Source organism: Tamandua tetradactyla, chromosome 15 (assembly GCF_023851605.1).
Source record: "Tamandua tetradactyla isolate mTamTet1 chromosome 15, mTamTet1.pri, whole genome shotgun sequence".
Lineage (NCBI taxonomy): Eukaryota > Metazoa > Chordata > Mammalia > Pilosa > Myrmecophagidae > Tamandua > Tamandua tetradactyla.
The window spans coordinates 66,011,888-66,028,632 of NC_135341.1; the positions used below are offsets into that span (position 1 = coordinate 66,011,888).

At 35.3% G+C, this 16,745-nt stretch overlaps 1 long non-coding RNA gene across 2 annotated transcripts; it reads right to left on the minus strand.

Moving 5' to 3' along the window:
* Positions 1 to 782: 782 nt before the first annotated feature.
* LOC143658026 (uncharacterized) lies at positions 783 to 16,311 on the minus strand. Of its 2 annotated transcripts, XR_013163077.1 has the most exons (5): positions 16,220 to 16,311; positions 15,994 to 16,119; positions 15,599 to 15,731; positions 9,741 to 9,826; positions 783 to 813 (listed from the first exon to the last, which is right to left on the minus strand). It is a non-coding gene; the product is annotated as an uncharacterized LOC143658026 (long non-coding RNA). The 2 variants fall into 2 exon arrangements; XR_013163076.1 differs by lacking the exon at positions 783 to 813 and having other exon boundaries at positions 9,699 to 9,826.
* Positions 16,312 to 16,745: the final 434 nt, after the last annotated feature.

The following is a 16,745-nucleotide window of genomic DNA, read 5'->3' on the forward strand; positions in this document are numbered from 1 at the left end:
GGTGTAGACACACCTCCATGAATACCACTTACTCAAAAGGTCCCATCAATTGGGTGGGTCATATCTCCATGGAAATAACTTAATGAAAAATATCCCACCCAAACAATAGGTCTGTCCCCATAAGACTGAACTAGGGAAAGAACATGGTTTTTCTGCAATACACAATAGCTTCAAACCAGCACAGTCATGATACTGGTTCTTAATGGCTTAGCTATTTACTATAGCAGCTATGTTCATAACAGGCCATGTATTTTCCTTGTGGCATTGTTATTAAGGAATAAGAGATACTTTTGGTGAAGAGATTATGTAGAAGTTCACAAGTCAATCAAATACCTTGTTCCTAAGTGAGGAAGGGATGACAGGTATTATGAAGCCAATATCATTCTGATCTAATAGAGGATACTCCTAAAAACGTGAAACAAAACATGTGAAAACATGTGATACTCTTCAAAATATGCAACCTTTGAATGGACCAGAGTCCTTGAGTGTTCACTTAAAGTGGTTCTATCATACAGCTTGAGGAGATTGTATACTATTTGCCCTTTTTAAGTCCCATTTTACTTTTAACCACGATCCCTCCTCATTCACTGTAGATGTGGATCACATTGCTAACCAGATTAACATAAGCTGCTCAAACTTTCAAGAAAACTGCTCTTTTTGTTACAGCACCATCCTATAATTAATTCCCTTCCCAACCCCCACCAATCATGGAAGCAGACGACTGTACTTAAATGAAAGAAAAAGAGAAATTACCTACAGGGATGCCACAGCTCAGAAAGACTGCATATGCTTCACCTTGGTACTTGAATCAATCTGTCAATAGGAAGGAGCAAGATGCTAGAAACAGAAGTGGAATTTGAGGACTAAAGCACTTAACTTCAATATGTATACGTATGATCTGGGATCCTTTTAAAATGCAAATACTGATTCAGTAAGTCTGGTAAACTAATTTCTAACAAGCTCTCAGGTATTGTTAATATACAGTATACAAAGAGTGTGATAAATTAGGACTTGGCTGAGGCCAGAAAAAAATGTATACATATTTGGCTCTTATAAGTGTGTGAGTCACTGTAGCAGATGACTGAAGGTACTAACATCAAAAGTGCAGAAGTGAAGTATTATCTGGTGATAAGTCAATCAGAGTTCAGAGACTAGAGCATGGTTCCAGTGGAGTGGGCAAGATGTATACTAGATAGTGCATTGGGATACACAGTTGGACTATAGGCCAGAGGATAACTAGATAAACCTGGGCAACACACCTTATTTTGGGCCCAGTGATAAGGGGTATGTGATGGTTAAAGCAAGCACTGACCTAGCTGTTACTGTGAGGACATTTTGTGGACTTAATAATCAGTAAGTTGATTGTATCTATGACTGATTACATCTACAATCAACTGAGAAGATTGCCTTTAGCAAAGAGAGACATTTCATCCAATCAGTTTTAAAAGGAGAGGTGATGACTTCAGCAGTTAGAAGAGAATTTTCATCTTCTGTTGCAGCTGGCCAGCTTCTCCTGGGGAATTCATTGAAAACCTTCATCAGAGTTCCCAGCTTGCCGCCTGCCCTACAAAATTAGGACTCATGCACTGCCACAGTTACATGACAGTTTTATACTATCTCATAATATTTACAAATATCTCTTTTTGGTTATATTTCCCTAGAGAACCCTGATGAATACTGGGTGGGATGGAGTCTAATATCATCCTCTTCAAGTCTAACTTGGTTTATATAGTTTTTGAAGGCTTCTTCAAACTCAAGACCAATCATTTGTGAGTTATTCCAGATAAAAGGCAGAGAATATTTTTTATCATTTATTTGTCTATGTATACATACATACATGCATACATACATTTATCATCTGCTAGAAATTTTGCACCTTAGTTTCTTTGCTTAGAAAATGTTCTTTTCTTTGCATTTTAAGTAGTGGGCTCCTTTATCATTCAGTTCCCTGTCTAAATGCTACATTGCCTGAGAGGCATTTCTCTGTCCTGTCTACAGGATTACCTGTTGTTATTTCTGATAATATCCCTTCACCCTGCCCTCCCCCTCCCTCTCTCTCTGTTCTTTGCTCATCTGGTGTTCCAAATTTGTTCAAACAATATTTATTGCACTCCTATTATATGACAAAACTGTCTTCAGTGCTAGGAATATAACCAATAAACAAGTAGAAAAAGTCAGTTTTCCATTATAGTGGCTTGTATTATTTACAGCTTTCACTAAAATTTTCAATTGATTATTTGTTTAATTGCTAACATACTAGATTTCAAACTCCATGAGTCCAAAAACTACAGTGTCTTATTCACCCCTCTATCTACAACACTTGTTAAATAAATTAACATTGAAAGTTGAAAAGGTATGAGCAATGGAGCTAACATTTTTTTTTTTTTGGTGGAAGGCAGACAATAGCACAAATAAAAATTAGGAAATAATGAAGGCTTTAATGGGGGACTTGAAATGGTATAGGAACCAGACTGCCTAATTAAGCCTAAAAAGTGATTGGTAGGGAAACTTTTAAGCAAAGCCCTGAAAAATTAGAGGATATAGCAATTGAGGAGGAGTAAAATAGGGCTCTAAATATAGAGAACAGCATGTATGAAGGCATGAAGCAAAAAGAAAGAACAGCATATTTATGGTCCAGAAAAAAATCAGTATGGTTAGTGCATAAAGTGCAAAGAAGGGAGTAACAAGAGTTGACTTGGAAGCCAATCTAGCCTCTTCTCCCTGTTCTTCCCAGGAGGCTATACATGCTCTTCTGGACTACAGAGTTTCAAAACTGTTGTTTTATACAATTCCTGTCTATTTAATATTTGTACTGGTGGAAGGACTGTACCCTGGATCTCTCTTGCTCTACCATCTTCCTACAAATCATTTCTTTTTACTGCTGAATAAAATGGATGGATATATCATTGTGTTTATCCATTCATCCACTGATGAACATTTGATATCTTTACCCTCCTTGACTATTATGAATAATGCTACTATGAACATTTGCATATATACTTTTATATGGATATTTGTTTACATTTCCCTTGGGTATACACCTTGGAGTGGGATTACTGGGTCATATGGGAACTACATGCTTAATCTTTTGAGGATCTGTGCCTTTTGATAAATTTCCCTTCTATACTCCAAAGTGACTGTACCATTTTATATTCACTCTAGGTGTATATACAGGTTCCAAGTTATTTACATTCTTACAACTACTTATTTTCCTTTTTGATATAGCTATCTTAGTGTTTGTGAGGTGTTATTTCATTGTGGTTTGGGTTTGCATTTCCCTGAAAGCTCTTGATATTGCGCATCTTTTCATGTGCTTATTGGCCACTTGCATATCTTCTTTGAAGAAATATCTATTCATTTTACCTTTTTTTTTTTTTTTGCATGGGTAGGCACAGGTAAGAACTCTGCCTGCTGAGTCACTGTGGCCCACCCTATCTATTCATTTTAATTGGGTATTTGTCCTTTTATTATTGAGCTGCAAGTGTTCTTTATGTATTCCAGAAACAAGCCCTTTATCAGATAAATGATTTGCAATTATTGTATCCCATTCTGTAAGTGATCATTTCATTTTCTTAGTGGCATACTTTAAAGCACCAAAGCTTTCAGTTTTGACAAAGAGTAATTTATTTTTGTGTGTGTGCATTTGGTATCATATTAAAGAAAGCATTGCCTAATGTAAGGTCATGAATATTTACAATTACATTTTCTTCTAAGAGTTTTACCATTTTTATTCTTAAATTAAGGTCTTTGATTCATTTTCAGTTATTTTTGTATACAGTATAAGGGAAAGGCCCAACCTCTTATGGATGGTGATATCCAATTTTCCATGCCCCAATATGAGGGATTATTTCTAGATTTGCAACCCTATACCACTGATCTATATGTCTCTCATTATACCAGTTCCACATTGTTTTGATCACTGTAACTTTGTATATCAAATACAAATGTATTAAACATCCTGTTATAAGGCAAATATTAGCAGAATAGGTAATAAAGCATGACCCAACTACATGCTATCTGTAAGAGACTCAACTTAATTTTAAAGATACAAGTTGGTTGAAAGTGAATCGAAGGGGAAAATATATATATACCATGCCAGCAGTAACCAAAAGAGCCTGATACTAATATCAGATACAATAAACTTTAAGTAAAAAACAAATGTAGAGAACAAAGACAGTCATTGTATACTGATAAATGGGCCAATCCAATAAGAAGATGTAACAATTATAAATGTATATGTACCTAATAGCAGATCCCCAAAATATATGAAGCAAATACTGACAGAATTTGAAGAGATAGGGACAGTTCTACATTGATGGTTGGAGATTTTAACCCACTACTTTCAATAACAGATAGAACATCTAGTTAGATCAGTAAGGAAGTTCTAGACTTGAATGATGCTCCCACCACCTAGATTAACACACATACATAGAACACTTCACCTGACAAAAGCAGAAAGCACATTCTCTTCAAGTGCACATAGTTCATTATCCAGGATTGGCCATATGTTGGGTCACAAAACAAGTCTCAATAAATTAAAAAATATTGAAGTCCTACAATGTATTTTCTCTGACTGCCATGGAATGAAGCTAGAAATCAATTTAAAAAAAGGAATGGAAAATTCATAAATAAGTGGATATTAAACAACATACCCTTAAACAACCAATGGGATGAAGAAGAAATCTAAAAGTAAATTAGGAAATATCTTGAGGCCAATGAAAATAAAAATGCAACATACCAAAATAAAAATATATCACACCAAAATTTATGGAATGAAGCACAGGCAGTGCTGGAAGAGAAAATTAATATCTAAATGCTTACATTTAAAAAGTAGAAATATTTCAAATCGGAGATCTAACCTCAAAACTGGAAGAAGTAGTAAAAGGGGCAAACTAAATCCATAACAAATGAAAGAAATAGCAAAGATTAGAGCAGAGATAAATGAAACAGATAATCAAATAAACAAAAAACAATAGAGAAAACCAACCAAATCAAAAATTGTTCCTTTGAAAACATCATGAAAATTGACAAGACTTTAGCTAAACAGAGAAGGAAACAAAAGAGAGTATATAAATAATGAAAATCAGAACTGTAAAGGGGGGCGTTACTGCTGTTCCCACTGAAATAAAAAGGACTATAAAGAGTATTAGATGAATGACTGTATGCCAAAGATAGATAACTAGATGAAATTTGCAAATTCTTGGAAACATACAAACTACCTACCTTGACTCTAGAAGAAACCGAGTATCTCAACAAACTACTAGTAAAGAGATTGAATCAATAATCAAAACCTCCCCAACAAAGATATGATCATGACCAGATGGTTTCCCAAGGGATTTATACCAAACATTCCAAAAAGACCTCACCAATTCTGCTCAACCCCTTTCAAACGTGAAGATGAGTGAACACAATAATTAATTCTCTGAGACAAACTTCACCCTCATACCTAAGGTGGATTAAAACCTATATTTTTTGTGAATATAGCTGCAAGAATTCTCAGCAAAATGCTAGCAAATCAAATCCAATAGCATTTTAAGACTTATGGGACATGATCAACTGGGATTGATCCCTGGTATATTAGTTTCGTTCAATATAAGAAAGTCAATTATTGCATTACACCATACTAACACAATAAAGGGAAGGAAAAAAAAAAAACAGATGCTCAACTCATTTGTTGCAGAAAAGGAATTTGGGAAAATTCATCACCCTTCCAGATAAAAATACTTAGAAGACTAGGAATAGAAGGAAACTTCCTCAATATGATAAAGCGTATCCCACAGTTAACATGTAGTCAATGGTGGAAGACTGAAAGTGTTCCCTTTAAGATGAGGAACAAGACAAGGATGCCCACTCTCACTACTGTATTCGACATTGTACTGGAAGTTCTAGCCAGAGTGATTAGGCAAGAAAAAGATAAAAAACATTCAAACTGGAGAGGAAGAGGTAAAACTTTCCCTATTTTCAGATGACATGATGCCATATACAGAAAATCCTGAAACAAAACTCCTAGATCTAATGAGTGCAGCAAAGTGCCAGGGTGCAAGATCAACACCCTCAAATCAGTAGTGTTTATACATAAGCAATGAACAATCAATGGAAGAAATCAAGAAAGACATCCATTCACAGTGACAACTAAAAGAATAAAATATCTAGGAATAAATCTAACCAAGGATGTAAAAGACTTCTACACAGAAAACTACAAAACATTGGTGAAATAAATCAAAGAAGAATGAATAAATGGAAAGAAATTCAATTCCATGTTCATGGATTTGAAGACTAAATATCATTTAGATGACAATCCTAGCCAAAGCACTTTGTAGATTCAATGCAATACCAATAAAAATTCCAATAACCTTCTTTGCAGAAGTATAAAAGCCAATCATCAAATTCATATGGACATGTAAGTTCTCCCAAATAGCTAAAGCCATTTTGAAAAAGAAGAATGAAGTTGGAGAACTCACACTTTCCAATATTAAAACTATTGCTAAAGCCACAATAATAAAGCCACAATAGTACAAACGGTATGGTACTGGCATGAGGACAGATATATAGATAAATGGAATTGGGTTTAAGAGTTCAGAAATTGACATTCACATTTATGGGCAACTAATTTTTGAAAAGGGGTCAAAGACCATTCAATTGGGAAAGAGTAATCTCTTCAAGAAATGGGGCTGGGAAAACTGGGATCTCTATTTGCAAAGAAAACAAGGACCCCTTCCTCAAACCTGATGGAAAAAATCAACTTAAAATGGATCAAAGACCTAAATATAAGAGCAAGAATTATCAAACTTCTAGAAGAAAATGTAGGCAAGTATCTTGAGGACTTCATCTCATGTTGGATTTCTTAGACTTTACACCCAAAGGAAAGGAAAAAAATAGATAAATGCCATCTCATAAAAATGAAATGAGGTGCCCTCAGAGACTTTATCTACAAATGGAAGAAAATATGTGGAAACCACGTATCTGATAAAGATCTAATATCCAGAATACATAAAGCAATTCTTCAACTTAACACCAAAAAGACAAGCAACCGAACTGCAAAATGAGCAAAAGGCTGAACTAGACATCTCTCCAAAGAAGATATACAAATGCCTATAAAGTACATGAAAAGGTGCTGAACACCACTAGCCATCATTTAATTTAAGTGCCAATTAAAACTAAAATGAGATACCATTTCACACCCATTAGAATGACTGCTATTTTTTTTAAATAGGAAAATACCAAGTGTTGGAGAGGATGTGGAGAAATAGGAACACTAATTCCTCGTTGGTAGGATTGCAAAATGATGCAGCCACTGAGGAAAACAGTAATCGATGAATGAATAAACAAAATATGGTATTTTGAGTGTATACAATGAAACATTATTCATCTGTGAAAAGGAATAAAGTTTTGATATATGCAAGAATATGGATGGACCTTGAAGACATCATGTTTCCTGAAATAAGCCAGACACAAAATGTCATATATTGTATATTCTCACTGATTTGAAACAATTAGAACGAGCAAACTCAGAGAGTTAGACTCTAGAATATGGGTTACCAGGGGACAGGGTGGGGATAAGATATGGGAAGTTAAGGCTTAAAATGTACAGAGTTCCTCTTTGGAATGGTGGAAATGTTTTGGTAATGGATGGTGATGATGTTAACACAGCATTGTGAATCCAAATAACAGCACTGAAATATATATCTGAATATGTTTAACAGGGAAAATATTATATTGTATATATGATACTAGAATAAAAATATTTTTTAAAATCCCTGGAACTACACAACACAGTGAACCCCAAATGAAGCCATGAACTTTAATTTATAGTGCAAGTATAAAAATATACTATCATCAATTGTAACAAATGTTCCATACGAAAGCAAGGTGCCAGTAATAGGATGATATATGTGTATCCTGTATTTTATTCATGATTTCTCTATAAACCCAGACCTTTTTTAATAAAAGAAAAGAACTACTGATGTATACTATAACATGGATGAAATTTTAAAACATTATGCTAAGTGAAAGAAGTCAGTCACAAGGCACCACATATTGTTTGATTCCATTTGTATGAAATTTCCAGAATAGGCATATCCATAGTGAAAGAAAGTAAATTAACAGTTGTCTAGTGCTTGGAGGCTAGCAGGACGAAATGGTGAATGGTTGCTAATAGATGAGAAGTTTCTTTTTAGAATAATGCATATTTTCTAAAACTAATAGTGATGGTAGCGCAACCTTGTGGATATACTGAAAAACATTGAATTGTATACTTTAAATGAGTGACTACTACGCCCTGCGAGTTTTATCTCAATAAGATTATTATAATTAAAAATATGTTACTTGGTAAACCCACAACTTCTTTAATAAAGAAAAGAACTATGCCAGAGTTGCTGACAACCTGGTCTACCATATTAATGACAGTGATAATTAATTCAAGGCATATTTGGGAAGTATCATGTCAGTGCAGAAATGTTTGTTTGTTTCTGAATCTTCATTCCCCATTTCCCTTCTCTTAATGCAGGCTCTGATGCCTGTGTTTTGCCACGTCTAACCTTCTCTCAGTTCTCACTCCCTCTGAGACTTCTGATTTTTCACCACTACTTTTTTTATCTAGCCCTAGCCCTACCACTGCTTCAGTCTTCCACTCTAACTTCTCCCATCCTTTGTCTGCTTTTCTTCTTTTTCTTCTTAATCTCTCTAGTATATGCCTTGTAGTGGGCAGTGACAATCATTTTGAACTTTCTGTGACTTCTGCATGGTAAACTAATATGCCATAGTATATAAAGGGCAGTCTTCATATTTTAGCAATCCATTTTTGTATTGCAAAAATTAGAGCATGGTACTTAAGAATACACACACATTGGCTGGATTGCTTGAGTTCAAATCCTCTGTCTATCCCTGTTTAGTCACTTACCTTGTACATGTTATTTAAACCCTCTAAGTCTCAACTTTTCCATTTTCAAAATGAGGATATTAATAATAATGACCTCATAGAGTTATGGGGAAGACCATGGGACTTAATCCCTGTAAAGGATTTATCACAGTGCCAGAACAGGGTTAAGGTTCAATAAACATTAGGTTGTATCTCTTTCCTCCCAGTTATTGTAATGTGTTTCTTCTTCCTTTCCACATTCTTTACTTTTTAGATTTAGAACCATTCTAATTGTTTGAGGGCACTGGAAGAATCTTTAGAATATATCTTATCTCTTTGTTTATGTATTTTTTTTTTTGTTCTCTATGAGAGGACTGTTAAAGGGATTAACTTTAACTTACATAATATCTGTAGCTATATAGTAGCAGACTGCATTGTGAATATGATTTACAGTCATCAAAAAAATTGGAAGTGGAATTCATAGCTCCTGAACTGTAGCCACTGTGTATACTGATCTGCTTAAAGGTGTGATGTAGATGACAAGAGAAATAGTCTGGCAGTCCACAAATGGGATTCTTGTTTTGGAGCAACCATTGCCTACCTGTTGGCCTTGATAAACTCCTACTTAACCTTGTTGGGTCTTAACAGAGATTGTATCAAGTCTTTGTTTTTCACCCAGAGATACCCACACTCTAGGACTTTGTGGTTCTACAATTGTGAGAGTTTAAGCAAATCTATAGTATTATCATGAACCCCATTTTTACTTAAACATTTGGGGAAAGACAAAGTAAATAATCATAAAAAGTAAATATTATCAAATTTTTAACTAAAATGTGTGACTTCAAAGAAGTTTGGAATTAATGACTTTGCTGCTTTGCATTACCTTGTATTACCTTGGAATTACATTCCAAACCTTTAGCTCTATTTGTATACATCGTCAAGGCTGTCTTTCAATCAAGATCCTTGTTCCTGAACAAAAGGGTCTAATGTTAGTAATTAGCATTTATAAAATACATCCTTTAAAAATGGCTTAGTATGAATTATATTTAAAGTTTTTTTTTTTTCTTTTCTTTACATGGGCAGGCACCGGGAATCGAACCCAGGTCCTCTGGCATGGCAGGTGAGCATTCTTACTTGCTGAGCCACCATGGCCCGCCCATATTTAAAGTTTTAAAATGAGTATTTAGGAGTTATTATTTCTATGTATATGCATTTGCATTTCAGGACAGCAAACATAGGTTGCTAAGTAGGTGTTGCATCATTTCTTAATACCCATCCCTTCTTGTTAGGTTAAAAAAATCCTATTAAAGTTTGCCCATAAAAATATATACTATCTTGATTATACCACTGTACATTTTTAATGATGTTTTGGTATTCACTCTTCACTTATACTTTCGGGAAATGCTACTGTTGTTTTTTATAATTGCAGCTTGAATTGTCAAGTTTTGCTTAAGCTATTAATCAACCAGGATAGGTGAATAATTATAATCCTCTTTTACAAGGAATATTTGAATGTTTGTAATCAATTCTTATGAAAACAATGCAGATTTTTGCCCCTATCCATCTACATTTTAATTATTTTCGGGATCAAGAGAAAAGTTTCACCAGACTCCCATATAGTGAGTCACTTTATTACTTGTAAATTGTCATAGTGAATTGTATCTTAGTGGGCACATTGGTAAGAGGTTAAATTTCTACAGCAGTGTTTACCCTGAAAATTTACTTTCTTCTTATGCAGAAAATAACAGGGTAATAATGCTAATACTAAAAAGCAAAATAACAAAAATCTGCAAAATTTGTACAGGTATACAGTACTTTTGTTTTAAAAAATATGTATCTTTTTGCTTGACTTATTATTTTTACTTTTTATAAAAGATATATCAGCATAGAGAGCAAATATGTAAATCCTTTTCAAGTGGAAAAAAAAATCTAATATCACTATTAGTTTGGAAAAGATTATTTTCTGACCACAAAATTTCTGTGATCAAATTTGTTAGACAATAGCATTATTCTGGAACAATCATCTTCTAACATTATGCTATCACTTTGTACTCCCTATGAATATGCCACATGATATACAAAGTAGAATTTTGGCTAATTTTGGATATTATAATGTCAGAAGGTATCTTCTGAAATATGTAAATTATTGCTGCAAATGTTTGAAAATCTATTTGTCCTCTGAATTACCATTTACCAGAAAGCAATATCTACCATTTAAGATGTTGTGAGGATAAAATGAGAAAATATATGTGAAATGATTTTTAACTTGATGAGTTAAGCATATAGTTATCATGCCTTAACTCTGCCCAAATAGTTGTATGCCTAAAGGAATGCAGACATAAACTTCTTGTTGTTAGACATATGTTTTATGAAGCACATCAATTTCTGCTTAATTGCTAAAATAAATAGTATATACCCCATAGAGCTCTGTTCTATAGAGTACCTTCCTTTACCTGATTACTAGTTATCTGCTTCAACAGTGAGGATAATCCATTTTCTGCCCATAGGTAAATGTTTCTGTATGATTTGGACCATTCAAAATTGTTTTTACTACATTATTTGAATGCCGTGTGCATTTGCCTCATAAATGTAGCAGAGCATTTTAGATTGGACGCATTGGTTTTGTAAATGTATTTTATGTTCTTAGTTCTCCAGTTAGTGTTTTTATTATTAAAGATATTTATATGTTTGTTTCCAAAACAACAATTCATGAGAGAATACATATATGTGTCATGCTTTTAATAATCATGTTGATTACTTACTGGGTATTGAATTCACTTATAATCTGAAAAATATTTGAAGGCAAGAAGATTAATTTTAAAAAATAAGGTAGTATGCAGGCAGGCAGAACTCAATTGGAGATAAAGGTCAGTAGCCATCTGTTCCTTAGGCTTATTTAGAAGAGCAGAAGGTGTGGTATGTCATGCCCAAGCTGTTTTCAAATGCATGATAACGAAAAATGGGAAATCACTTGGAAGATGAATTTTTTGAAATTTCACCTTGAAGCAAATTTCTTCTCAAGATAAACAAAATAACATGTTTTAGTTTCTGCTCAGGATTTTTTCTGCAGGATTTGAAAAGTTGCACAGCTCCCTAACCTTGATGAGTATACCCTGGCCTTAATCTTGTGCAACAAATTATAGCAGAGACAGGTATTACAGATTAGAGGTAGGGGCTTTGTACAGCAATCATTATACAGACCTAGCAATTATTGATTATTTGTTCACATAGGAATTGTGTCTGCCTATTCTTTAAGTGGCTTTATCATTTCATGTTTTTTTATTGCTGTTGTTATTATTTTTATTATTTTTCTCTGTGTGTGCACACCTCTTTCTGGAATTTTTGTGAGAACCCACGTGGGCAATACTGATGAGTGCTGACGTCAGCAGATGAGGTAACCTTACTGAAGGTTCCAGGTAGGCAAGGGCCCTAAAGCAGTAAGACATGTAAACATGACAGTTCTTTTTAGCCGCATCAACTTTTTTTTTGGTATTCCCACAGCTGATCTCAATTTTCTCTTTTTGTAACAACTCAGTAAGGGGTTTTACCAGAGCAGACAAGCATGAAATTAATTTCCCATAGAAGTTTACTGCTGGTAGGAAACTTGCCTAATATTGCAAACCACTAATATTGGTACAAGTATTGATGCTGGCTTGGCAGATTCTTTTTTTTTGAATTTTATTAGCATCAATTCTACAAAGTATATAATGTGCAAACATTTTAAGGGAAGGGGTATATTTTTTTCATATTTAATCTTTAAATTTTATCAAGACTTTAGAGCAGCACAATACTTCAGTTTTCCATGTTAATAGCAAGACAGCTTAATGATCTGTCTGGGCCCCTGCTGCATCTGACATATGAAATATTAGAAGAAAGAAAATGCCCCACCACTCCACATAGGAACTCAAGGGCTGAGATTCCTCTTATGCCTGGGCAAAGGTAGTTTTCTTTTTTAGAATTAGCAAAACTGAATATGTTAATGATAACTTAGTTAATTTCTTTTCCCTACTTTGTTAAGCCTAAAAACATCTCCTGTGACAAGGCAACCTAAGAGATAACTCTGTTAGACTTAATTGCTATTTCAAATTCTTCAGGATTTCTGTATTATTTATTTCAAGAATATAGGGTTTTGATAATAAGATAGGTTACCCCTAATTTTGTGGATCTAAGATTCTCCAGTTCTTAGCCTCTCAAACCTAAGAGAACCTTCTGAAGTATCGGAAGGTACTGATCAGAATCTGTGCATTGCTTAAAGAGAAGTTTACTATGAGCAGAACTGGCCTGTGTAGAGGATTGCAGAGACTGGTAACCTGCCCTGTGCTTGTATTTCTTTTCTCTTCAGGTGACCTTCCTTGTAGAACCCCTGCCAGATGCATCTATTTAATTAATTAATTAGCTAATTAATTAAGGCATGGGCGGGGTCCTGGAAATGAACCTGGGTCTCCAGCACAGCAGGTGAGAATTCTGCCACTGAGCCACTGTTGCACCACCCGATGCATCACTTTTATATCATGAGACGTTCAGCTTGGTTCTGCCCTTTGTACCCAGCCAAAGCCATCATCAGGAATGTGAACTTCTTCTGAGTTTTGCACTCCTTGCTGATAATATTTCATGGGGAAAAAGTCCTCCCCTTCATTTCTGAGACTACTGCATGCTTTGTACATGGTGTTTCTAGCAACTTTTGGTCAGTGATGATTTGGGAGAAGCTGCAAATCTCCTATTGGTCCACTCCTCAGAGATGTAAATGGGGCTTATTTTTTGCTTCTTGCCATTTAAATTTGTTTTGGAATTGAGGGACTGGAGAGGTAAGAATAATAAGGTCCACTGTTTGAAAGAATTGAGACAAGTAAAGGGTAAGAGGAGAGGAGAATGCTTGTGCACTTCCAACCTCACTGTCTACCCTACCTGAGGTAAAGTGCTAAGTTAAGGGCTGCAAAATAAAACAAGTACAACAACAAAAATGGCCAGTGTTCATAATCTCAAGTAGCTCATAGATGTACTCATAAAAAATAAGAGAAACATTTAAACCAAAAGTATGAGACAGTATGCAAATGTAGTAATATGTAACCATTTACTGTACTGAATGCTTTAAATGCATTAGCTCGCTAAAGTGTTGAGATCCTATGAGATAGGTATTATTATTATTATTATCAGAATTTTATGGAAGGTAAAGTTGAAATTTGCCAAGGGCTTTGCAGTTAGACAGCAGAACAACTGAGATTTTAACCAAAGAAAACCGAGCTCAAGTCTCAGTGTGCTTAACTGTTAGGTATAATTCCCCTCCTTTTCTTTCTAACATATAAGCACTTCTATGTTATCAAAGAAGGGAACTTGATTAGTTCTCTCTGAATGAAGTGTAGAGAAGGAATCACAGTGGAGTAAGCCGAGTTTTGAAGAATGAACAGAGTTCTCCCAAGAGAGGAAAAAACGAAGTGGGTCTAGTTGTATTGGCATATTCCAGAGAGAGGAGGCAAGGAATGATAAGACTTACAGGAAATGAAGTTTGGCGTTTATGTATCATAAAATGTTAAGGGCAGGTGCTAAAATTGGAGAGGGAAGCAGAACTGAGTCATGAGGGGCCTTGAAAGCAATACAAGATTAGAACATGGGTTATGAGTATCATCTTGGCTGTGTCTAAACTAAGAAAGGAGAAAAGACTTCAAGTACTTGTAGCAGGAGACATTCAATCTGGGAATCAGTCACACTGATCATGGAAAACTTAGAGCCAAAGAAGAGATAGTGAGGTAACCCAGATGTTAACCAGAGCAGGAAGCTAAGAGCACCCCCTGCCTAGACTGGAGGCACACAGGAAGGAGGTGGAGTTAACCAGAACCCAGGGGCCAATTCATGGTGGTAGTTTTGGATCCCTTCGAGCCTGATCTGCTAGAGCCAGGGAGGGGATTACAAATGTTGCTGGAGATGCTGCTTAGCCATTGGGAACAGGGGTTGGGGACTGTGGGAAACAGCCCTCCACAATCCTGCCGTTGGTTCCCATGGGTCAAAGAACAGAAACCTGGGAAATGCCAACTAAAGGGTCAGTCCCTCCCCTCTCCCATACTCATCATGCAGGAAGGGAAGGAATGAGGCTGGGTGGCCAACAGGCCCAAATGAGTTTTACAAGAGGAGTCTAACAGGTTAGAAATGCAGTTGGCTACAACGTGGAAGACAGATTTAGGGATAAAGAATAGTGGAGTCACAGAGGTCAGTTAGAATGTTGTTGCATTTGGCAGGGTTTAATAAGGACTAGAATTAAATTAGAGACTAGAGGAATGGATCAGTCACTCCCCTTATGACTTCACTGTAAGGAAGGATTTCATAAACAAGACATAAAAATACCTAACCAAAACAAAAAAAGATAAATGTAATTATATTAACAACGAACATTCCCATTTATCAAATGACAATGTAAAAACATGAAGATGCAAGTTATAATATGGGAGAACAATTTGCAACACACATTACCAATGAAGCATTAGTTTTGATAATAACATTGCCACAAATCAATAAATTGAAAGGCAACCAAATAGAAAAATGGGCAAAAGATAGAAGGAAATTGCATTTCAGAGAAGAGAAAACCTGGATGGATAATAATCATATAAAAAGATGCTCAATCTCAATAAACAGGAAAATTCTAATAGAACTACACTGCGATATAATTCATGCTAACCAAATTGGCAAAAACTTAAAAATCAGATGATACTAAGCACAGTGAGGATATGGAGTAATGGAATGCTTACTCACCAATTCTGGGAGTATAAATCAGCATAATCACTTAGGAAAGTATTGTGATATAAGCTTGCAAAGGCGAAGATGCTCATTCCTTTTCACCGCCAACTGGTATTTTCACTGCCAAGCATATGCCTCAAAGATACTCCTGTTTGTGTGCAACCAGGTAGTTGTAAAATAGTGACCATTGTTTGTAATAGTAAAATTTCAAAAATAAAACAATCAAAAACTACATAAAAGCCCATTCCTATGAGAATAAATATATTATGTAAGTCATACAATGAAATTATGTACAATAGCAAACATGAATGAAGTATAGTTCACTTGTGAACATGGTTGAATCTTTAAGCTATAAGTTTGAATCAATATACAAGTCCTAGAAATATAATGTAGTAGATTGAATTCTGTACCTCAATTTAGGCATGTTTTTCATCTTAACCTGCATTCCTGTGGGTGTGAATCCACTGTAAGTGGGATCTCTTGAAGATGCTATTTTAGTTAAGGTGACCCAGCTGAATGGGTCTTAATCTGGACCACTGTAGTAAGAAGAAATTCAGACACAGTCAGAGGAAGCCACAAGGAGGAACCAGAAGCCAGAACTCAGTGGAACCCAGAAGAGAAAGGAGAGGACCTTACCATGTGTTAGGAAATCCAAGGAACCCAGGGATTGCCATCCAGCCAGAGCACCTACCAGCCTGGAGAGGAAGCAAAGCCTTCTTGGTTTGGACTTCTGGCCTCAGAAACCATGAGCCAATAAACTACTATTGTTTAAGCCAACCCATTGTGTGGTATTTGTCATAGCAGCAAACTGAAACATATTCGTAAAGTCCGAAAATACATAAAACTTAACAAAGCCATTGAGGAGGGACAGAGAAAGAACTTCATAATTTTCTGTTTCTTTAGTTGTATGATGGGAGCATGAGTGTTTATTATAGCCAGAGTAATTCCATATTCTTTTGTATTTATACAATCTTTCATAAAAAACACAAGTTTAGTAAACAAAGTTTAAAGAAGATGAACCAGTAGAATCAACGTCCTAGAAGGCTAGGAATGGGAGGAAATTTTCAGTTTCTCGGGGTGTTGTATATTGTCAAAGAGTGTAGATTCCGCGAGTTTCTGGTTTACAAGAAAGCAGTACTTTCCCTCCACTGAGATATCAGGT